The 24,019-nt window shown below is 37.7% G+C and overlaps 1 pseudogene; it reads left to right on the forward strand.

The window, feature by feature from the left end:
- The window catches only part of LOC144379747 (leucine-rich repeat-containing protein 37B-like), a 32,816-nt pseudogene that overhangs the window by 4,628 nt on the left and 4,169 nt on the right, over positions 1 to 24,019 (forward strand).

The following is a 24,019-nucleotide window of genomic DNA, read 5'->3' on the forward strand; positions in this document are numbered from 1 at the left end:
GGAGAGGACTCCCCACTGAGCAGGGAGCCTGATGCGGGACAACGCAATCCCAGGACCCCGGGATCATGACCTGAGCCGTAGTCAGACGCTTAACCAACTGAGCCACCCAGATGCCTGGTTCAATTTTTCTTCTTTGTCCATGGCATCCAGAGCTGTGTACGTCATTAATCCTTATTAATGATGCTCTTTAGCAAATAGATTCTTCTTGTAAATGTAGAAGGTTTAAGGGTAGTGGGTAAAAAGAGCCTGATATGATATTAAGAATAGTCTTTTAAATGATCAAACCTTCCAAGTCTTAGGAAACAGCCACCCTTGTATTGGTCTTCTTGGATACCTCTGCCATCTGGACTCCAAACCTTACAAACACAGGTTGGAAAAAAACAAATGAGATAAACTGCTCAATGGATTAGGTCCTTCATTACTTCTACTGTGAAATACTTTGTAAACCAATTACTTCATGTTAGCTGAAGTATTCTCATTCATTTAAAAAAATGTCAATCGAAAGCTAATATGACAGGTACTGTGCCCAGTATCATAGGCTCACAGATGGTTAAGACAGGCTTCTGACCCTTGTAGGAACTCATGATCTCACAAGGAAAATAAACAGAAGCTCAAGCCATAATGTGTAAAGCACTAAGCGGACAAGGTGCCGGAGAGGTGCAGAAGAGGGAGCCATAAAGTCATAAAACTACATTTCTTTTAAAACAGTCATTTTGCTTCTGATACTCATTACCCAGCTATTTGTTTATTTTATAAATATTTGAGTTTATGTCCCTGTGTCAGTTTTAAACATGGTAGGCAATGCAGATGAACACAACTAGTCCATAGTTTCAAGGAGTTTATGCTCAGTGGACATGGGATGCCAAAATAAGTATATTAAAAAGAAATTGGGGTGCCTGCCTGGCTGAGTCGGTAGAGCATGTGACTCTTGATCTTGGGATCATGAGTTCAAGCCCCAGGTTGGGCATGGAGTCTACTTAAAAATTTTTTTAAAAAGAAGAAGGAGGAGGAGGAGAAGGAGAAGGAGAAATGGATATGGGCAATGAGAGATAGAAGTTGTTTTTGGAACACAGATGAGGGAAAAAAGACTTCACGTTGGATCAGGGAAGCTACTAGAGCAATGCTGTTTGAACAGGACCTTGAAGAGCTATTGGGTATCATCAGACGGACATCTTGGGAAGAATAAGCTTGCAAAGGAGAATGGGAGAAAGGCCAAATGCAGGAATATCTTGTACCTGTAGAGTAGGAGGTTGGAGCCAGATCTTCTAGGATTTTGAAGGCCATGGATAACATGCCAAGCTACTGGGTTATCACTGCAGTGCTCCAGGACGGACTTTAGCCTACAGCAGAGTCACCTGGAGGGCTTGTCGGAACACAGTTACTGATTACAGACTGCTCAGTCCACAGTAGGGCTGAGAATTTGCATTTTGATTAAGTTCCCAAGTGATGCTGGTATTCGAGAACCACTTCGGGAGAATGAATCTGGTAACTGTGTGTAGGATGGATTAGAAAGGGAGAGACTGGATATGGCAATGCCCATCAGAAGACTAGGTGGAAAGTGAGGAACTAAGCTGGGATGGAGTGGAAGTAAGAGGGTCAGCTATAATCAAGAATGGGTGTTTTCAAATAAAAATCCAGTACCATGTGGTTTTTATTGTTGTCTCACTACCTGCAACTGAAGCAGTTAATAAATTCATGGACTATTAAGGCAGTGTGTGACCAAAAATGAATTTCTATTAATATGATAATATAAGTCTGAGTTAGTTCAAAGTTATGTATTGATTAGAGGAGTGATTTCCTTTCAAGTTAAATGAAAGGATATCTTTTATTTCTTCTGCTATTGAATTGGCCTAGAAAAATAGACCTAAACCAAGAAGTTGTGCTAATGTGAGAATATCCCTTTTAATATTAGAAATTACAATTATAGGGGCGCCTGGGTGGCACAATTGGTTGAGCATCTGACTCTTGGTTTCAGCTCAGGTCATGATCTCAGGATCCTGAAATGGAGCTCCGCATTGGGCTCTGTGCTCAGTGCGGGGCCTGCTTGGGATTCTCTCTCCCTCTTCTTCTGCCCCTCCTACTTGTGCTCTCGCTCGCTCGCTCGCTCACTCTCTTTCTCTGAAATAAATAAATAAATAAATAAATAAATCTTTTGAAAAAAGAAATTATTGTATGTGGAGATAAAAGCTTTGACCTCATAATCTAGAAATTGATGAGACCACAAAAGATCCTCTAATCAATTCTTCTGCTCTCAGGAGAGATTCCTTCCAAGATCTATCAAGATCTATAGTTGTGGATTTTATTTATGAAGATCTTGAAGGTGAGACTCTTTTAAGAGAGGTGAGGACAGTGTAAGTAGAGTTAGGGGCTCTGGAAGGTTCAAAAAACAATTCCTGAGATTCAGAGTTTAGGCAAAAGCTACTTATTCAATACTATCATCCTACTCATTAGATATCTAATAGATAATTGAGGCAATATTTTCCTTTTACTTTTCCTAGAGAGTTATCCTGCAATAAAATACAATCTATTGAAAGACGTACATTTGAACCACTACCTTTCTTGCAGTTTATGTAAGTTATAATTTCATTATACTTGGAATTTTTGTTAAACTTAATTGTAAGCCTCTTTGTTATAAACATTTTGAAATATGATTGAAATTTTATTAGTAGAACGCTACTAAAATTATGTAGCAAATCTTTTCTGTCTGTAGCAAAGATTAGTGTGAGAGTTTTATATAGATCAGACTGAATCATTCTAGAGCAGTGGTTCTCAACCGGGGTCATTTTGCACCCGGGTGACATTTGGCACTGTCTGGAAACGTTTATGGTTGTCAGACTGTAGATGAACTCCTGGCATCTAGTGGGCAGAGGCTGCTAAACACCCCACAATGCGCAGGACCGCCCCTCCTAACAAAGACGATCCAACCATAGATGTCAATAATGCTGATGTTGTGAAACATTTTCCTAGAGAAATAAAGATTACTTGACACAAGTATTTATAGAACACTGACTGATTTGTATCTAATGCACCACATGTATAAACATGAAAGTATAAATCTTTCGTGCAAGTTTTTTTCAAAAAGTAAGTATCTTCCATAGTGAGATTTCTTCAGTGTATGGAGAGAGTATTGAGGTTATGTTTCATCATATATAAATTGGAATCACTGCCAAAGGATAAATGTTCTGAAAGAATATCTTTTGTTCTTCTTTTGCTTGTGTCTTTTTTTTTTTAGAAATCTTGGTTGCAATTTACTCACAGAACTGAGCTTTGGAACATTTCAGGCCTGGCATGGAATGCAGTTTTTACACAAAGTGTAAGTGAAATAGAAAATGAATACATGTAAAAAACAATAACTATGTGTAAAAACATCATACAGTTATTGGTTCGGTGGGTATAATAAGCCTAGTATGAACTCTGAAAAGTATGTCTTAAAATCTATTCATTTTTTCAAAGGAGGAAACTAAGGTACAAAGAGGCCAAGAGACTTGTCTGTCTCATAAATGGCACACGCTGCTTTCTCTAGTACTCAGCTTTGGTGTGGGCAATAAAAGACCCCAAGCAAATAACACCCAAATCAGCATTATCCTGGGACTCCATGACAATGATGCTTCTCCAATAGGTGCGTGGTCCTTGAAATTCCACTTTTGAATTTAACTTTGATTCCTGCTCATGTGCAAGGTTCCTAACTGCTTCAATACATGCAAAATAAAGCTTCAAAGAACTAAGTTTAGCACAGAGTTCTCCAGGGAGCAAAAGTGTGTGTCCTTCCTCAGCCATCAGCTTCTTTTAAATGGTAAAGCAGAAAGAACTCCTGAAAACTTACCACAGGACACTTCTCTCCCCAGTCACCCAGAGCAAAAAGTATATACCTCTGAAGTAAATGATCTGGGGGCAATAGCAAGGTATGGAAAGGTATGGAGGTATGGAAAAAGATGTGTTTCTGTTAAGTTGGAGTGTGAAAAACGTTCATGAAGAAAATACATTGCTGTAGCCTAATTTCATATGCTTTCTTTCCTGGCTGTTCTTCAGTAAGAAGCGTGTTATTCCCTTTCAGCTGGAAAATTCCGTGATTTCTCTGTGACATAGCAAGTCATAAGTGGGTATGTTCAATGGCCTGAGTGGGATTTTAGACACAAGGTGAAGATCCTCCTCTAAACCTGACTTTGGAAAAGACTATCTTACCTGTCTCGTGGTTCAGAAATACAATTTCACACAGTTTATTTTAGAATAGATGAAGGTGTTGAGGGTGTGTCTGGAGCTGAGTAACTGTTGCCACCGACGTCCATCTGCAGTGGCCTCCTCTCTCCTCTCATTAATTTGCTGATGCCTCACTTGGGGAAGGAGTCCTCAGGGTCAGTTTTTTGTTTTGCCAGCACACCAGAGAACAGGCTCATTGGGTTTCTCCACCAAGAGGTATACCGTCTCAGACTGACCACCTTTACTAAGCACTCTCTAACACCAGGAGTCTCTTACGAGAGTCTGAATTTCATTATAGTTAGGTGGGCAACATAGGAAGAAATCGGGTGGAATCAGTTGATAAAAATTAATGGATTCACTGAAAAACATTCACTGAGTGCCATGCCCACCATATGTTGACACTGTACTAAGTACTGGGGGTGCAAAGAAGAACGGGACAGGGACTGCCCCCAAGAAACTTTCATACCAGAAGGAGGAAGATGGGTGTTGAGGGGAAGGCACACGGGAGTCCTCGGGCATCTGTACAGCAGGGTCCCAAGGTGGGGGGGTGACAAAGTAGGCAATGGGTTGCGGGATAGGAAAGATTCGTAACGGATGAGGCAACAACTTGTTTGTGTTGAGTTTCTGCGTGCATCTTAAATGACAGAAAAAGGTAATTAAAGAACCAGAGCTAGCTGGCGTTGAAAATCAGTTCATACACATGTCACATGATTTGAATAGAGCTGCACTACTGAAACTAATTCACGGTTCCTTCCGAAAGAAATCACAGTATAGTAAGTGTGTACTGGGGGCGAGGCTCCTTCTTTGTTTGGAGCCACATTTTTCTAATAGACAAAGCTAGTCTGCTTCGGGAAATGTTTGCCATAGTGAGATATAGACTTTACTGCATCTCTTTTCAAAGGCAAGTTGCCAAGGGAAGGAGCTACCCCTTGAATTAAGTCATGTTATTACCTATGTGACATATTACCGGGGTGTTTATAAGTTGAAACGATACTTTCTCTGGCATTAACTTAGTTTGTAAAACTTAGAGGCCCCAGCTGAGGTGGATTTATCTTGAACTTACGCTTCAGGGCTCCTTGCTTACACAGGCCCCTTCCAAGGTCTTGGGAGAGGGTCCTAGCAATTTTTTGTATTCATAATTTTGCATGTTTTATTAGACAGGATTTCCCAAAGTAGATGAGGTTCAGGCCCCACAAGATCCTTGATTTACCCCTGGGTTTCAGATAACTATAACTCAGTAAGTTTCTTGAATGAAGCCTCTAAGTTATTGATAAACACAGAGTGAACTAGTTAGCAGTGTGGTAAAGTCTATTTTGAGTGGGCATGGCACTCGGTGAATGTTTTTCAGTGAATCCATTAATTTTTATCAACTGATTCCACCCGATTTCTTCCTACGTTGCCCACCTAACTATAATGAAATTCAGACTCTCGTAAGAGACTCTTGGTGTTAGAGAGTGCTTAGTAAAGGTGGTAAGTCTGAGACGGTATACCTCTTGGTGGAGAAACCCAATGAGCCTGTTCTCTGGTGTGCTGGCAAAACAAAAAACTGAAATCCACCTCAAAGACATTCCAAGAGTTTATTAATAAGGTACCACTTTCAGGGTTTTTTGTTACATTTTGTTTTAATAAGGTACCGCTTTTTGAATGGTAGTAATAATATCTCTTTCAGATGAAATCAGGAATGAAATATATTATGGAAAACCAGCAGTGGTTGATAATCCTAAATGTTAAGTATACTTTTTTTTCTGACTTTAAAGTGCTTCTCCTTCATTCACCTACAGAGGTCCAGACTGATGGCTTATTTTTTAAAATTCTTTTAGTCACTTCATTGGTTCTAACAATACAAGCTCCATGATTTTAGAAACTGAAGGATTCTGCAATGTAGAAGGGCTCTACCTGATCCACGTAGAGCACATCCACATGCTGGCTTGTCTGTGGTGCATCAGTGTTGTGCCAAGAACATAAGCACTAAGAGAGAATGAGGAAAATCTAAGCCTTATCCCTACTGAATTATTTACCCCACTATTGAGAATACCATTGAGGTAGTTGTGGCCACACTGTGAAGGCAAATCGAGCTGCAGTCACAGAGACACCCTAATGCTCCCCCGTCATCCAGCATCGGTTTCCTTTAGATGGCTGTGTGCACACACAAGTTTATACACTGCAGGGTATCGTCATCACTTTTTGCTATGTACTGGAAATCCTGGCAGCTTCTTCTCCGATTCAGAAAGGCAGAAACATTCAGGATGAAAATAATAACTCGGGTCTGTCCTTTGAGGGAACTTCGGGTGGCTGTTTTATTATTTTCTATTTGTAATAGTTCAAAAGGTTTGAGATAGTCCTACCCAGCAACTACCATACTTTCCTTCTCCCAGCCGCATCCCTTCTTCCCACATATCTCACAACATATCTTCTTTCTCTTGGAAGCAGAGTAGTTCTTCCTCTGCCCCTTAACATTTCTTTATGACCTATCTCTAGTAGGTACTTACTGTGTTTCAGGCACTAGGCTAGGGACCTTTACGTATTGTACAAGCAAGATAGTGTGCCCAACACTCTCAGATAGTGCCTGGCACATGGAAAATGCTCAATACATGCTCTCTCACACTGTATCTCATTTCCATGTTTCCAACAGCTCTTGCAATGTAGATATCATTATCCCCACTTTGGGGATGAGGAAATTGAAACCCGGAGACGTTGGGTCACTTGCCTAGGTTCACACTGTTAACAAGTGGCAGAACCGCCTAGGAGCTTTGCAAGTAAGGCAACTCCGCATTCCCTTGGACTAGGAGCTGAATGATGACTATTTGGTGTTTTGTGCATCGTCTCTTGGAGTTGGTTTCTAACTGGAATAGGACCTTTTGGGGAAGAGAGCTCCTTTTCCCCATGACAGTCGCATGCTTCTGGAGCTCCTGGCCATGCCACCTCTGGGCATCCCCAGATTTTCTGCTCACTGCCCAGTGCAAATGTAACATCATTATTACTAGGCACCTACTCTGTGCCCAGCCTTATGTGAGGTGCTTTGCACATGCTCTTTCATTTAATCCTCAAATTGCCTTATGAAGTAAATGGTGCTAAGTGAGACTCAGAGATGTTTGTTACTCCAGTCACTTCACCACGATGTGACAGCCAGAATTCAAACCTAGGTCTTCCTGATTCCAGAGGCCCTTGCTGCTTCTGCTGTTCCTCACTGCCAGGAACTCTTCTTCAAAGCTATTCTCAGAACTTTGATTAAAATATAGGCCCACAATTTCAGATCCTTTAGACTTCGCCCTCCCCTCCCACCCGAGGAAGGATTTACGTCATGAAATTAGATGTCTTGTATTGAGGAGCTTCACATGGGGAGTCATGTTCTCGTGGCTCATGGACCTATGTAGATGAATAAAGGAAAGGGGTTACTCCATCCCCAAGTACTTCAAACATACTGGAACAGGTTCTAGGTCACTCTGCTTACTTCTTGGACTGCCTTCCTCCAAAGAGCCAGTTTTCCCTGCCTGCCTTGGGATTCTAGCATAGATAGTTTGGAGTTGGTCCTATTTTAAATTTATTTTCACTGCGTGCTTTGGACATTTTTTCAGCTAAACCTGTTAGGATTTCAGTACATTCAGGACAGTGATGACATGCTTCAGTCCTCAATTCTTCTCTGTCTCCTCAGTTAATAGAAAGGAAACGTAGCCCATCTGTCTGGACCTGTATAGAAGAATTTGGAGAAAAAAAAATAACAGCTAAGAAGTGTTCCCTTATTTTGTGAGCTACCTTTAATCTGTCCCGTTGTTCTACAGCAAAAGGCTTTTGCAAAAATACTTGAGTTTTCCTCTTCAAGTAAGGTATATTTTTAAAAATCATTTAGAAGCCCGTGAATATCAAAAAGCTGATGGACTAGGAGTCAGCATACCTTTTATCGGTAAAATGAGGGAATTGAACTGAAAGGGAAATGGTCTCTAGTGTGATGTCCTCAGTGCATCTAAAACCATTCGTTTTGTGATTTGTAGAAAAACGGTTACTGTGGAGTCCCCCACATGTAAACTGTTGGGTCAGTTCTCATTCTGTCTGCCCCCCAGGCACAGCTTTCATGAAGAAAAGACAGCACAAAAGACAGGAGGAGGAAATAGGATAATTTAGAGTGGCCCTATATTTTGGTTTCACTAGGGATAAACGCAGGATGTTAATCTCAGTAGGACAAGGGCTGTCTGGTTAAGAGGAAACACTGAGCTGATGGATACAAGGCCATGGGTGAGCACCCAGGAAAGAGTGGAGGGTTAGAGAACTGAGATAATTTGGTGGGAAGGATAACTAATTGCTAAATTGTTTTGGCTACATAATGCCTTATAGTCATTTTTAAAACAGAGAAAGATGCACAAGTGGAGGAACTCACTTGCACAGAGCCCACCAATGAGCTTATAGATTTTAATGCCAATTTTTTTTTCAAAGCAAAGGACATTCAAAGCCTCAAAGTTGAGGAACTGTGCTTAACCAGACATGTGACACTCACATTCTTCCTTTTTATAACTAGTGTTACAAATCCAACATGTTAATGGTACTGAAAAAAATCTAGAAGAATGGGCTAGAATAGGAAGAATAGGGGAGTTTCCAAGGCAAGAACAAAAATGCATGGTTCTTCCCACCCCCGACCCCCCCACCCCCACCAGCACCCCCGCTGCCCCCCACCCCCCACCCCCGCCCAGAAAAAGCATGGCTCCCAGCCTCACCATTGGCACCCTCTGACCTCCGTTGTGGAAGAGTCTGAGTCTTTACTCCTCTTTTCTCCACCTACCAACATATTTGGTCTTCTGACAACTGGTGCTCTATTTATCACAATATGGTTCTTTTTTTTAATGGAGATATAATCCACATAATATAATATACAACATTATAAAGTATACAGTCCAATGGTATACTTTGACAGACGATAGTCAGTATTAATGCCAGGGTATTTCCATCAGCCCCGAAAAGAAATACCATACCCATCACCTGTGACTCCCCATTCTCCCTTCCTCCCAGGCCCTGGCAACAACTAATTTACCTTCTGTCCCTGTAGATTTGCCCATTCTGGACATTTCATAGAAATGTGTGTCTAGCTTCTTTCACACAGCATGTTAGCTTCGAGGTTTATCCATGTTGTAGCATGTCTCAGTACTTCATTCGTTTTTAAGGCTGGATAATATTCCCTTGTATACATACATATACATCACATTTTGTTCATTCCTCAGTTATGAGACATTTGGATTGTTTCCACTTTTTGGCTATTATCAATAATGCTGCTATGAGTATTCACATACAAGTTTTTGTGTGGACACATGTTTTTAATTCTCTTGGGTACATACCTAGAAGTGGAATTGCTGGGTGATGTGGTAACTGTATGTTTAACCCTTTTGAGGAACTGCCAAACTGTTTTCCACAGGTGACTACACCATTTTATGTTTCCACCAATGTATGAAGGTTCCAGTTTCTCCATAATCTTGCTACCACTTATCGTTGTCTGTTTGTTTGGTTATAGCCATCTTAGTGAGTGTAAAGTAATATCTCATTATAGCCTTGATTTGTACTTGCCTAATGACTTAAGACATCAAACATCTTTTCATGTGCTTATTGGCCATTTGTGTATTTTCTTTGGAGAAACATCTCTTCAAATCCTTTGCCCATTTAAAAATTTGATTATTTGTCTTTTTATTGAGTTGTAAGAGTTCTTTATATTCTGGATATTCTGCATACTAGACTTTTATCAGACATATGATTTGTAAATGTTCTCTCCCATTCTGTGAGTTGTCTTTCACTTTTGTGATAATGTCCTTTGAAGCACAAAAGTCTGTTTTTTTATAAAGTCCAATTTATTTATTTTTCCTTTGGTTATTTGTGCTTTTGGTGTCATGTCGAAGAAGCTGTTGCTTGACCCAAGGTCAGAAAGATTCCTAGTTTTATAACTTGAGCTCTTGCATTTAGGTAGTTGGTCCATTTCGAGTTAATTTTTATATATGGTATGAAGTGTAAGAATCCAACTACATTATTCTGTATGTGGGTATTCAGTTGTCCCAGCACCACTTGAAGAGACCAGTCTTCCCACAATGAATTGTTTTGGCATCCTTGTTGAAAATTAATAGACCATAAATGTGAGTATTTATTCCTGGACAGTCAGTTCTGTTCCATCGATTTATATGTCTATTCTTTTTTTTTTAAAGATTTTATTTATTTATTTGACAGAGAGACACAGCGAGAGAGGGAACACAAGCAGGGGGAGTGGGAGAAGGAGAAGCAGGCTTCCCGCTGAGCAGGGAGCCCGATGTGGGGCTCGATCCCAGGACCCTGGGATCATGACCTGAGCCGAAGGCAGACGCTTAACGACTGAGCCACCCAGGCGCCCCTGTATGTCTATTCTTATGCCAGTATCCCACTATGATTACTGTAGCTTTGAATTGGGTTTTGAAACCAGGGCACATGAGTCTTTCCACTTTGTTCTTCCTTATCAAGATTGTTTTGGCTATTCTGGGTCCCTTGATTTGACGTATGAATTTTAGAATTCACTTGCCAATTTCTGGAAAGAAGTCAGCTGCGATTTGGATAGGGAATGTGCTGAAACCATAGTTCAGTTTGGGGCATAGTGCCATTTTAACAATATTTTCTTCTAATCCATGAACGTGGGGTATCTTTCCATTTATTTTGATGTTCTTTAATTTCTTTCAACAATGTTTTATAGTTTTCAGTGTAGTCTTGTACTTCTTTGGTTAATTTTTTCCTAAGTATTTTATTCTTTTTAATATTGTTATACATGGAATCGTTTTCTTAATTTCATTTTGGACTACTCATTGCTAGTGTATAGAAATACAGCTAATTTTTACACATTGATCTTGTATCCTGCAACCTTGCTGACCCAATGTATTAGCGCTAAGTTTTTTCCTACATTCCTAGGAATATGTCTTGTGGTCTTCTGGTTTCCCAGGAATATGTTGAAGCATTTCAAAGTCTCTGTGGACATCTTATTTCTCAGTTTTTTCCTTTTAAGATTTTTGGTTAGGCTATTTTTTTGTCCCGCCTGTTAATCCATTGCCTCACACGACCACCAGGATAAAACATTTACCTGTAATTGTTTTTTAAAAATGCCCCTTGAGAAGAAGAGGCTTTTAGCATTGTGCAGCTCTCAGTGAGGTCAAAGACAAGCTTTTCAAGCGAGGTTTTCCAGGGAACCCACTATACAGGTAAAACAATGACAGTTCTTTGAAAATGAGGCTTTAAAAGAGCCAAACTGTGGAAAGAGCCGAGATGCCCTTCAACAGATGAATGGATAAAGAAGATGTGGTCCACATATACAATGGAATATTACTCAGCCATCAGAAAGGATGAATACCCAACTTTTACATCAACATGGATGGGACTGGAGGAGATTATGCTAAGTGAAATAAGTCAAGCAGAGAAAGTCAATTATCATATGGTTTCACTTATTTGTGGAACATAAGGAATAACATGGAGGACATTAGGAGAAGGAAGGGAAAAATGGGGGTGGGGAGGAATTGGAGGGAGAGATGAACCATGAGAGACTATGGACTCTGAGAAACAAACAGGGTTTTAGAGGGGAGGGGGGAGGGGGGATTGGTTAGCCCGGTGATGGGTATTAAGGAGGGCACGTACTGCATGGAGCACTGGGTGTTATACGAAAATGATGGATCGTGGATCACCACATCAAAAACCAATGATGTATTGTATGGTGACTAACATAACATAATAAAATTAAAAAAAAAGAAAATGAGGCTTTAAGGAACTCCAGCTCCATTTTGCTCCCCTGGGATGTGGGCTATTTTTCAAGGCGACCATCAGGATAGAGAGCAGAGGTCTAGGACAAGTTAAAACAACAGAGCTCACTGTTCTTACAGAAATTAGTTTTTATTTAATAAATGCTCTCTGGGTTGCTGCAAGCCCATTGGTTAAATTTTCCAAACTTCTAACAAAGTTAATTCTGACCATTTTTGCCAGTTTTTGTCATTGTTGTTGTTGCTTTTATGAGAGATGAATTTTCAGATGTCCTCACTTTCCCATTTTAGCTGATTTGCCTATAACATGGTTTTTTAAATCTCTAAAGTCTCAATGACCATTGGCTAATTAAACACTTAATCATGTGAGATGATTAGAGAAAAGGAATAAAAATAGAAAATGTATTTCTCAGAGAAGCTCTCCCAGATGGAGAGATGAAGTTCAACAAAGTATTTCTATATTTAGTGCTCTCAAAGTTAAGTTTAAGGTAACAGCTATTTTGAAATCCCCTTTTCTTCATATGACTTAAACACAGGCTTTGAGGTCAAAACTGATTTCAAATTCCAGCTCTGCTTCTGACTCTCTTGACAATCTAGGACAAATTACATAACCTCTCTGTACCTCAGTTTCCTCATTTGTAAAACGGGGTAATGATCATATCTATCACATAAGGTTATTGTGAGGATTAAATGTGAAATGCTGATCACAGATGCCTTACAGTCCAATAGTATTGGTTGTGATGATTATCTTTCTAATATTTGGCAAAAGTACAGTAATGATTCTTGAGTATAGTCAACCTCAAGGAAGATTTTCTTTTCTTTCTTCCTATTTCTTTTACCTTTTTTGTTTTTAAAGCATTGAGAAGAAAATGTATTCAACATTTTGGAATAAAAACTTGTGTCAAAGAATGAAAAAATGTTATTTATTTATTCGACAAACATTCATTAAATAACTAGTAAATAACAAGCACTATGTCAGGCACAGGGACAATGACAATCAAGTATGGTCCCTGCCCTCAAGGAGCCGACAGTCCAGGAGACTGACAAGGAAACAGGTGATTACATGCCATGACAAAGGCTGTGATACAAGGATACACGGAACATGTGGCGGGAGTATAGCTTTCACCAGTTCCTCCTACATTTAGCCCCTATTGTTTGGCTCCAAAACTGAGGAATTGGTCCTCTTTTTGTCTTTCACTGCGTGGTTTAAACTGTGGAATTTTTTAAATTTCTAGAGATAAGAGAAAAACACCTTAAATCATGGAGGACACTAGAAATGGTATTTCCTACAGAGCCAGGGCTTCCTACTAGTGTAGTCACTTCTGGGGTTTTCAACCTGAAAAGTTCTTTGGCATAGTTTTTCTTTGCCGTCCACTTAAAAAAAATGTTTTTTCTCTTTCCCGCTTTATCATTCAGAGACCTGGGTAGTTCCCAAAGGAAGACTGCTTTACAGATTTATAGGCAAAGGCAGAAAATGATTACTTTTAACCTTCCAGTCCCATCCCAAAAAAATGAACATAAACTTTCATGGTAGTTATTGAAAATGCAGATAATTTTAATTCCATTGCATTTTTCAGAATTCTCAATCGTAACCCTCTGACAACTGTTGAAGATTCGTATCTTTTTAAATTGCCGGCATTAAAATATTTGTAAGTATTACAACAATCTCATGGCTCATGAGATGATTTCTGCTGTTTTTTAAAGATTAAGTATTTTGCATTTTGGTTAAAAAGTCATAATTTAAATTTTAACTGGGTTATTGAAATAAGAATTATTGGCAAAGAAACAATGTATATGGGCAAGACAGCCTGCAGAGGAAGAAAGCAGTACTGAAGAACACATACAGATATGGAACATGCAGATGTATGCAGAAATATCATTTATCATGTATGTAGAAATATCATTTGTCTCAAAAAGCAAAGTGGAATAAGATGTACATTATTTTTAAAAAAAGATTAATCAAGAGAGGTGGATGCAATTGAGAATGAGAAGTAGGATAATGGTAAAAAGAGATTGTCCTGTTCATCACCAAGGTGATAAATTTGATGATGCACATAAATTTAAATTTCTTCAATAAAAGTTCTCTGAAATTATTGTCCATAGCAAGTTAACTCTTGAGCTGGCTTGACGGAATTTAACTAATCACATGTTGTGAAGTCTCTTTTTAAGTATAGAATTTTTGTCTTTGGTATCATTCATGTTTGGACTTTCTCCTTCAGAGACATGGGAACAACACAGGTGTCACTTCCAACAATTGAGAGCATCCTCATGATGACCCTTGAATTGGAAAAACTGTAAGTTGATTTTTCTTATGTTTATTTTCACTTAGTTGTTTATGTGTGTTTGATTCTTTTCTTAAGTCAGATTTATTGAGGTATGATTTTCATTTAATAAAATTTACTCTTTTTAAGTATACAGTTTGATGAGTTTTGGCAAACATATAGCTACGTAACCACCACCACATTTGAGATCTAGAACATTTTTGTTTGCAGTCAATCCCCTTTTCCCACCATCAGCCCCTGGCAGCCACCAGCCTCATTTTTGTCCCTATAGTTTTGCCTTTTCCACCATGTCTTATAAATGAAATCATACAGTATGTAGTCTTTTGTGATTGGCTCCTCTCACTCAGCATAATCCTTTTGAGATTCATCAAGGTTGTTGCATCTATCTGCAGTTCATTCCTTTTTATTGCTGAGTAGTATTCCAGTTGTATGGATACACCAGTCTGTTTATGCATTCATCAGTTAATGGACATTTGAGTTGTTCTTAGTTTTTTGTCTATTATGAATAAATCTGCTAAAAGCAGTCACATGCAGGTCTTTGCGTGAGCGTATGTTTTCATTTTGGGGGAGGTAAAATATTTAATGGTAGGATTGCTACATCATATCCTAAGTGTATATTTAACTTTTTAAGAAACCGCTTACCTGGGGGCACCTGGGTGGGTCAGTCGGTTAAGTGTTTGACTCTTGATATTGGCTTAGATCATGATCTCAGGGTCGTGAGATCAAGCTCCCAGTTGGGCTCCATGCTGAATGTGGAGCCTGCTTAAGATCCTCTCTCTCCCTATTCCTCTCCCTGCACCTCCCCACCCCCGGCTCATATGCACCCACGTGTGTGCTCTCTCTAAAAAAAGAAACAAACAAACAAACAAAAAACACACAAAAAAACTGCTTAGCTGTTTTTAAAATGGATGTACCTGTTTGCATTCCAACCAGCAGTGTATGAGATCTTCACCTTGTATTTCAGTTAAAAAAATTTTTTTAGACTTTCTTATAGGTATGTATGTAGGCTGTATCTCATTGTGGCTTTAAGTTGCATTTCTCTAATAGCTCATGATGGTGAGTGTCTATTCATGTACAGATACCTTTTTTTTTTTAATTGCAGGAGAACCAGTTTATTTTTTTTTTTAAGATTTTTATTTATATATTTGACAGAGAGAGAGACAGCGAGAGAGGGAACACAAGCAAGGGGAGTGTGAGAGGGGAAGCAGGCTTCCCGCTGACCAGGGAGCGCAATGCGGGGCTTGATCCCAGGATCCTGGGATCATGACCTGAGTCAAAGGCAGCTGCTTTAACCACTGAGCCACCCAGGCACCCCATGTACAGATACCTTTTTAAATGATGTGTCCTTCAAATCCATTTTTTCTTTTCCTTTTCTTTTTTTTTTTAAGATTTATTTATTTATCTTAGACAGAGAGAGAGTGAGTGAGTGTGGTGGGGGGAGAGACTGAAGGAGTTAGAGAGAGAGAATGTCAAGCAGACTCCCCGCCAAGAATGGAGCCTGACTCAGGGCTCAATCCCACAAGCCTGAAACCATAACCTGAGCCAAAATCAAGAGTCGGACACTCAACAGACTGAGCCACCCTGGCACCCCCAAATCCATTTTTTAATTGGATACATATTATTGAGTTTTAAGAGTATGTTCTATATTCTGGAAAAAGTCCTTTCTCTCAGATAGGTGTTCAGCAAATTTCTCCCAGGTTGTGGTTTGTCTTCATTCTGTTCTATCTCTGAAGACCAGAAGTTTTTAATTTTTAAATTTTGATGCACTCACCTATTTCACCTATCCTCCCACCCCCTGTCCTCTCTGGTATCCATCAGTTTGTTCCCTATAATTAAGAGTCTGTTCCTTGATTTGTCTCTCTCTTTCTCGATTCGTCTCTCTCTTTCTTGCTCTTTTTTTCCCTTTGCTCATTTTTTTTGTGTCTTAAATTTCACATATGAGTGAAATCATATGGTATTTGACTTTCTCTGACTGACTTACTTCACTTACATTGTACTCTCTAGCTCCATCCATGTTGTTGCAGATGGCAAGAGTTCATTCTTTTTTATGGCTGAATAATATTCCATAATTTATATATATGAATCTCTTCTTTATCCATTTATCTATCAATGGACACTTAGGTTACTTCCATAATTTGGCTATTATAAATAATGCTGCAATAAACAGAGAGGTGCGTGTATCCCTTTGAATTAGCGTTTTTGTATTCTTTGGTTAAATACCCAGAAGTACAATTACTGGATCATAGAGTAGTTCTATTTTTAATTTTGTGAGGAACCTCCATACTGTCTTCCTCAGTGGCTGCATCAGTTTGCATTCCCACCAACAGTGCATAAGGTTCCTATTTCTCCATATCCTCACTAGAATTTGTTGTTTCTGTTTTTTATTTTAGCCATTCTGACAGATGTGAGGTTGATATCTCATTGTGGTTTTGATTTGCATTTTCCTGATGATGAGTGATGTTGAGCATCTTTTCATGTGTCTGTTGGCCCCATCTGTAGGTCTTCTTTAAAAAAAAAAAAGATTTTATTTATTTATTGGGGAGAGAGCACAAGCGGGGGGAGAGGCAGAGCGAGAGGGAGAAGCAGACTCCCCACTGAGCAGGGAGCACTATGTGGGGCTCGATTCCAGGACCCTGAGATCATGACCTGAGCTGAAGGCGGATGTTTAATCAACTGAACCACCCAGGTGCCTCTGTGTGTCCTCTTTGGAGAAATGTCTGTTCATGTCTTCTGCCCATTTTAAATTGGATTATTTGGGGGGTTTTTTGGTGTTGAGTTGTATAAATTCTTTATATATTTTGGATACTAAACCTTTATTGAATATGTCACTTGCAAATATCTTCTCCCATTCAGTAGGTTGTCTTTTAGTTTTGTTGATTGTTTCCTTTACTATGCAGAAGCTTTTTATTTTGATGTAGTCCCAATAGTTTACTTTTGCTTTTGTTCCCCTTGCCTCAGGAGACATATTTAGAAAGATGTTGTTAAAGCCAATCTCAGAGAAATTACTGCCTGTGCTCTCTTCTAGGATTTTTATGGTTTTCGGTCTCACATTTATTTAGGTCCTTAATCCATTTTGAGTTTACTTTTGTATATGGTGTAAGAAAGTGGTCCAGTTTCATTCTCTTGCACATAGTTGTCCAGTTTTCCCAACAACATTTTTTGAAGAGACTGTCTTTCTCATTGCATATTCTTGCTTCCTTTGTCAAAGATTAATTGACCATATAATTGTAAGTTTGCTTCTGGGCTTCCTATTCTGTTCCATTGATCTATGTGTCTGTTTTTGTGCCAGTACCATACTGTTTTGATTACTACAGCTATGTAATATAACTTGAATTGTGGAATTGTGACATCTCCAGTTTTGTTTTTCTTTTTCAAGATTGCTTTGGTTATTCAGGGTCTTTTGTGGTTCATACAAATTTTATGATGGTTTGTTCTAGTTCTGTGAAAAATGCTATTGGAATTTTGATAGGGATTGTATTAAATCTGTAGATTGCTTTGGGTAGTACTCATAGATCTGCTTTCTGTTACAAAAAATTAGTTTGCATTTTCTAGAATGTTATATAAATGGAATCATGTGGTAAGTACTCTTTTCTAACTGGCTTCTTTCATTCATCATAATTATTTTGATTCATCCATGTTGTTATGTATATCAATAATTCATTTTTATTGCTGAATAGTATTCCATTATATGGATATGCCACAATTTATCTGCTCACCATTGATGAACATTTGATTTGTTCCAATTTTCGGCTATTAAAAATAAAGCTTCTGTGTGTGTACGTACACGTCTTTGTATGGATACATACTTCCATTTCTCTTGGGGTAAATACCTGGAAGTGGATGGCTGGTTCATATGGTAAGTGTGTGTTTAAGTTTTTAAAAAATTATTTTCCACAGTGGTTGTACCATTTTACATTCCCACCAGCAATGTATGAGGTTTCCATTTTCTTCACATTTTTGCTAATACTTGCTATAGTAAGTGTTTTTAATTTTAGACAGTTTAATAGGTGTATAGTGGCATCTCTGTGGCTTTTATTTGCATTTCCTTTATAATTAATGATGTCAGATATCTTTTCATATGCTTATTTGTCTTTCGGCTATATTATTATTGAATTTTGAGAGTTCTTTATATATTCTGGAAACAAGTCCTCTATCAACTATGTAATTTACTAAGTATTTTCTCCCATTTTGTAGCTCGTATTTTCATTCTCTTAAGAGTGTCTTTTGCAAGATAGAAATTCTTAATTTTGATGGTGTCCAATTTATCCATTTTTTTTTTGTAGGCTATCCTTATGGTGTCATATCTTAAGAAATCTTGCCCAACACAAGGTCTCCTGTGTTTTCTTTGAGACATTTATAGTTTTAGGTTTTATATTTGGATCTTTGAACCAATTTGAGTTCATTTCTGCATATGGTTTGGATCGATGTTTGCTTTTTTGCATATGGATATCCAGTTGTTCCAGCACCATTTGTTGGAAAGACTATCCTTTCTCCACTCAACTGCCTTGGAACCTGAAAATAAGTTGTTCATATCTCTTTCCTTCTGGACTTTCTATTCTGTTTCTTTGATCTGTTTGTCTAAATTTATACTAATATCACAAAGTCTTGAAAGTGTAGCTTCATAAGTCTTGTAATCTGGTAGTGTTAGTCCTCCAATTTTGTCTTCTTTTTCAAAGCTGTTTGGCTATTCTAGGAGCTTTACATTTCCATATGAATTTTAGCATTAGCTTGCCAATTTCTACAGACAAGTCTGGTGGGATTTTTATCTGTAAATCAATTTGGGGAGAATTGACATCTTAACAATATTGAATCTTCTGATCCATGAACACTTTATGTCTCTTCATTTATTTAGGTGTTCTTTAATTTTTCCCAGGAATATTTTATAGTTTTCAGTGTGTAAGCCTTTTACATCTCTTCAGACTTTTCTAAGTATTTTACACTTTTGATGCTATTATAAGTAATATTTTTTTAAAATTTCAATTTCTAATTGTTTATTGCTAGGTATTAGAGATAAATTAATTTTTTGTATATTGATCTTTTTCCTGCAAACTTGATAAACTCATTTATTAGTTCTAGTAACCTTTTTATAGATTCCATCAGGTTTTCTGCATAGATAATCATTTTATCTGCAAATAAAGATAGTTTGGCTTCTTCCTTTCCATTTTGAATACCTTTTATTTCTTTTTCTTGCTGTATTGCACTGACTGGAACCTTCAGTGCACTATCAAATAAAAGTAATGAGAGAAGACTTCCTTTCCTTTGTCCTGATCTTGGAGAGAAAGCATTTGTCTTTCACTATTAAATATGATGTTCGGGTTTTTTATGTAGAAGTCTCTTATCAAGATGAAGTTTCCTTCCATCCCAGTTTGCCAAGGGCTTCTTTTTTTTTTTTAATTTGTAATCAGGAATGGATGTTAGATTTGTCAGATACTTTTTCTCCATCTATTACAATGATTGTGTAGTTTTTTTAGTTTATTAGCTTGGGTAAATTACATTGATTTTCAAATATTAAACCAATCTTGCAATCCTGAGATAAACCCCACTTCATAATGTAGCTAGCATCTTTTTATATATTGTTGGATTTGATATAGTAAAATTTTGTTTAGAATTCTGCATCTGTGCTCATGAGAGATACTGGTCTGTTGTTTTCTTTTCTTGTAATGTCTTTGTCTAGTTTTGATAAAGCAAAAGTTGGCCTTAAAAATGAGTTGGGAAGTTTTCCCTTCTCTTCAATTCTCTGGTAGAGTTTGTGTAGAATTGGCATTATTTCTTCCTTAAATGTTTGGTAGAATTCACCAGTGAAGCATGTGGGTTTGAAGCTTTCTATGTGGGAAGGTTGTAAACTACACACTCTATTTCTTTAATAGTGCTATTTAAGTTACATATTTATTTTTGAGTAGTTTATGTCTTTAAGGACTCTGTCCATTTCATTTTGAATTGATTGACATGAATTAGTTTATAATATTCCCTTATTATCCTTTTAATATGTGTAGAATTTGTATTGATGTCACCCCTCTCGTTTCTGTTATTGATAATTTGTGTCTTCTCTTGTCTTTTCTTGATCAATATGGCTAGAGGTATATCAATTTTATTTACCTTCTCTAAAAACTGTCTTTTCATTTCACTGACCTCTCTGTTTTTCTGTTTTCCATTTTATTTCTGCCTTGATCTTTATTATGCTATTTCTTCTCCTTACTCAGTGATTAATTTTCTTTTTCTAGTTTCTTAAAAGTGGACGCCGGGGAAGCTGAACACTATGTTAGCAACATCCCACATGTTGACATGTTTTCAATTTCAGTCAGTAAAAAAAATAGTTCTTAATTTCCCTTTTGCTTTATTTTACCCACAGGGTTACTTAGAAATGTATTGTTTAGTTTCCAAATATTTGGGGATTTTTCAAATCTTTTAATTTCTAATTGAATTCCATTGTGGTCACAGAACATCTGTTGAATAACTGAAATCCTCTTAAATGTATTGAGTCTTGTTTTATATCCATGTATTCTGGTAATAGATGAGAATATGGTCTATTTTGGTAAATATTATGTGTCTACTTGAAAAAAACGTGTATTCTGATTTTGGGTGGAGTGATCTATAAATATCAATTAGATCAAGTAGGTTGATAGTGTTCAAGTCTGCTATATCTTTACTGATTTTTTATATTTTTTTTCTGTCAATTATTGAGAGAGGGGTATTGAAATCTCCAACTACAATTGTGTATGTATTTGTTTCTCTTTGCCATTCTCCTTAATATATTTTGAAGTTCTTTTATCAGATGCATAAATATTTAGGTTATGTCTTTTTTATTAGTTGACATTTCTATCATGATGGAATAACCTCCTTTATCCTTGGTAATATTCTTTGCTGAAATTGACTTTGTCTTATAGTAATATAACCACTCAAGGTCTATTTTGATTAGTGTTAGCATAGCATAATTTTTTCCATATTTTTCACCTACTTGTATCTTTCTGTTGAAGATCATTCTTGTAGACAGCATGTAGTTTTGGCTTGTGCTTTTTTATCTGGTGTGACAACTCTATCTTTTAATTAGGGTGATTATACCATTTATATTTAATGTAATTATTTATATGATTACATTTAAAGCTACTGTCTAATATTTTCTATGTGTCCCATCTGTTCTTTGTTTCGTTTTTTTTCTTCTTTTTCTTCCTGCTTTTGGATTGACTGAGTACATTTTATTATTTTATTTGTTGACTAGTTACAACTCAGGTTTTGTTATTTTAGTAGTTGCTTAATGGTTTGTAGTGTTCATCTTTAACTTATCACAGTCTATCTTCAAATTATATTATATGATTTCGTGATTGGTATAAGAACCTTACAATACATAGTATACTTCCATTTTTCCCCTCCTGGCCTTTGTGCTATTGTTTTCATACATTTTACTTTTTTTTTTTTTAAATAAAGATTTCATTTATTTATTTGATAGAGAGAGACAGCCAGAGAGGGAACACAAGCAGGGGGAGTGGGAGAGGGAGAAGCAGGCTTCCCGCTGAGCAGGGAGCCCGATGCGGGGCTTGATCCCAGGTCCCTGGGATCATGACCTGAGCCGAAGGCAGACGCTTAACGACTGAGCCACCCAGGCGCCCCTACTTTTACTTATAAACATCACACCATATTATGTTTTTTGTTTAACCAATAAGTTAACTCTCTTATTGAAGTATAGTTGATGTAATATTAAATTAGTTTCAGATGTACAACATAGTGATTCAACAATTATATACATTTTGAAATGCTCACCACAATAAGTGTATTACAGTATTATTGACTGTATTCCCTACATTATACTTTTCATCCGGTGACTGATTTATTTTATAACTGGAAGTTTGTACCTCTTAATCCTTTTCACCTATTTTGACCATATCCCCACCCTCTCTGCTTTAGCAACCACCAGTTTGTTCTCCATATTTATGAGTGTGTTTCTCTCTTTTTTGTTGTTGTTGTTCGTCATTTGTCTTTCTTTAAAGATTCTATGTATAAGTGAAATCACATTGTATTTGGATATTTAAATAGTAAGAAAAATCTTATATATTTACCTATGTAGTTACCAGTTCTACTGTTCCTCATTCTTTTATGTGGATCCACATTTCCATCTGGTATCATTTTCCTTCCGCTTAAAAATATTTCCTTTAGCATTTCTACGGTGTAAGTCTACTAGTGATGAATTCTTTCAGCTTTTGCATGTCTCAGATAGTCTTTGTTTTGCTTTTGTTTTTGAAAGATCTGAATATAGAATATTAGCTTGATAGTTGTTGGGTCCCCTCTCCTCTTCACTGCTTTAAAGACTGAGTTCCATTATTTCCAACAAGAAATATGTTGTCATTATTATCTTTGTTTCTCTATATGTTGTGTGTGTTTTTTTTTCCTTTGGCTGCTTTTAAGATGTTCTCTTTATTGATGGTTTTGAGCAGTTTGATTATGATGTGCCTTCATGTAGTTTTGTCCATGTTTCTTTTTTTTTTTTTTTTAAGATTTTTATTTATTTATTTGACAGAGAGAGACACAGCGAGAGAGGGAACACAAGCAGGGGGAGTGGGAAAGGGAGAAGCAGGCTTCCCGCCAAACAGGGAGCCCGATGCGGGGCTCGATCCCAGGACCCTGGGATCATGACCTGAGCCGAAGGCAGACGCTTAACGACTGAGCCACCTAGGCGCCCCCATTGTCTATGTTTCTTGTGCTTAGAGTTTATTGACCTTCTCAGATTTGTGGGTTTATTGGGTTTGCCTGTTTGGAAAATTTTAGGCTATTATTTTTTCAAAATTTCTTATATTTCCTCTCCTTCATTCACTCTAAGTACACATGTATGAGGCCACTTGAAGTTGTTGTACAACTCACTGAGTTAAGTAGAGGCATGGGTTTTTTAGTCTGGGTTTTTTTAACATATGAAATACAGTTATAACTTTTTTTAAAAGATTTATTTATTTGAGAGAGAGAGAGCATGAGCGGGTGGGGCAGAGGGAGAGGGAGAGAGGATCTCAAGCAGACTCCACGCTGAGCTAGGAGCCCAGTGTGGGGCTTGATCTCATGACCCTGAGATCATGACCTGAGCTGAAACCAAGAGTCAGATGTTTAAATGATTGCGCCACCCAGGCACCCCAGTTACAACAACTTTTTAAATGTCCTTGTCTGCTAATTGTAATATCTGTGTAGATTATGGGTCAGTTTTGATTGATTGCTTTCTATCTTCAGTATGGGTCATATTTCAGACTTATTCAGACTCTTCTTAGAAATCTACCCTCTTCCTGTGTGCTCTCAACCCAAAGTGAGACTTTTGGGTTGGAAGGAGATACTTCTGAACTAAACTACAGATCAGTGTCACCCAGTTCTCATCTTTATCTTATTCTAGGCATACCATACCCCCTACCATCCTTACCTTTCTGTTGGACACCTCTGTCCTTGTATTTATTTACAATATTCAAGAGCAGCAATTGGCCAACTGGTCCCTGCCCAAACATCCAGGCCATATGCCTCAAGAATTCCTTTTTGCACAGCCCTGTGATGCCCTTGGCATGCCTACTCAAGTAACTCCTTTAGCACTAATTTAATTCTCTGTGTTTCCATTTATAGGATTTTACCTAGCCATATGGCCTGTTGTCTCTGCCAATTCAAAAATAATATTGAGGTTGTCTGCAAGACAGTCAAGCTGCATTGTGACAGTGAATGTCTGACAAATGCCACACATTGTGGTGAGTCTGAATTGCCTCATGATAAATTTTTTAATTTTTATTTTATTTTTTTTATTTTTAATCAACAATGATAAAATTTTTAACTGATATCATTGCATTATTT

This window comes from Halichoerus grypus, chromosome 13, assembly GCF_964656455.1.
Source record: "Halichoerus grypus chromosome 13, mHalGry1.hap1.1, whole genome shotgun sequence".
NCBI classification, from domain to species: Eukaryota; Metazoa; Chordata; class Mammalia; order Carnivora; family Phocidae; genus Halichoerus; species Halichoerus grypus.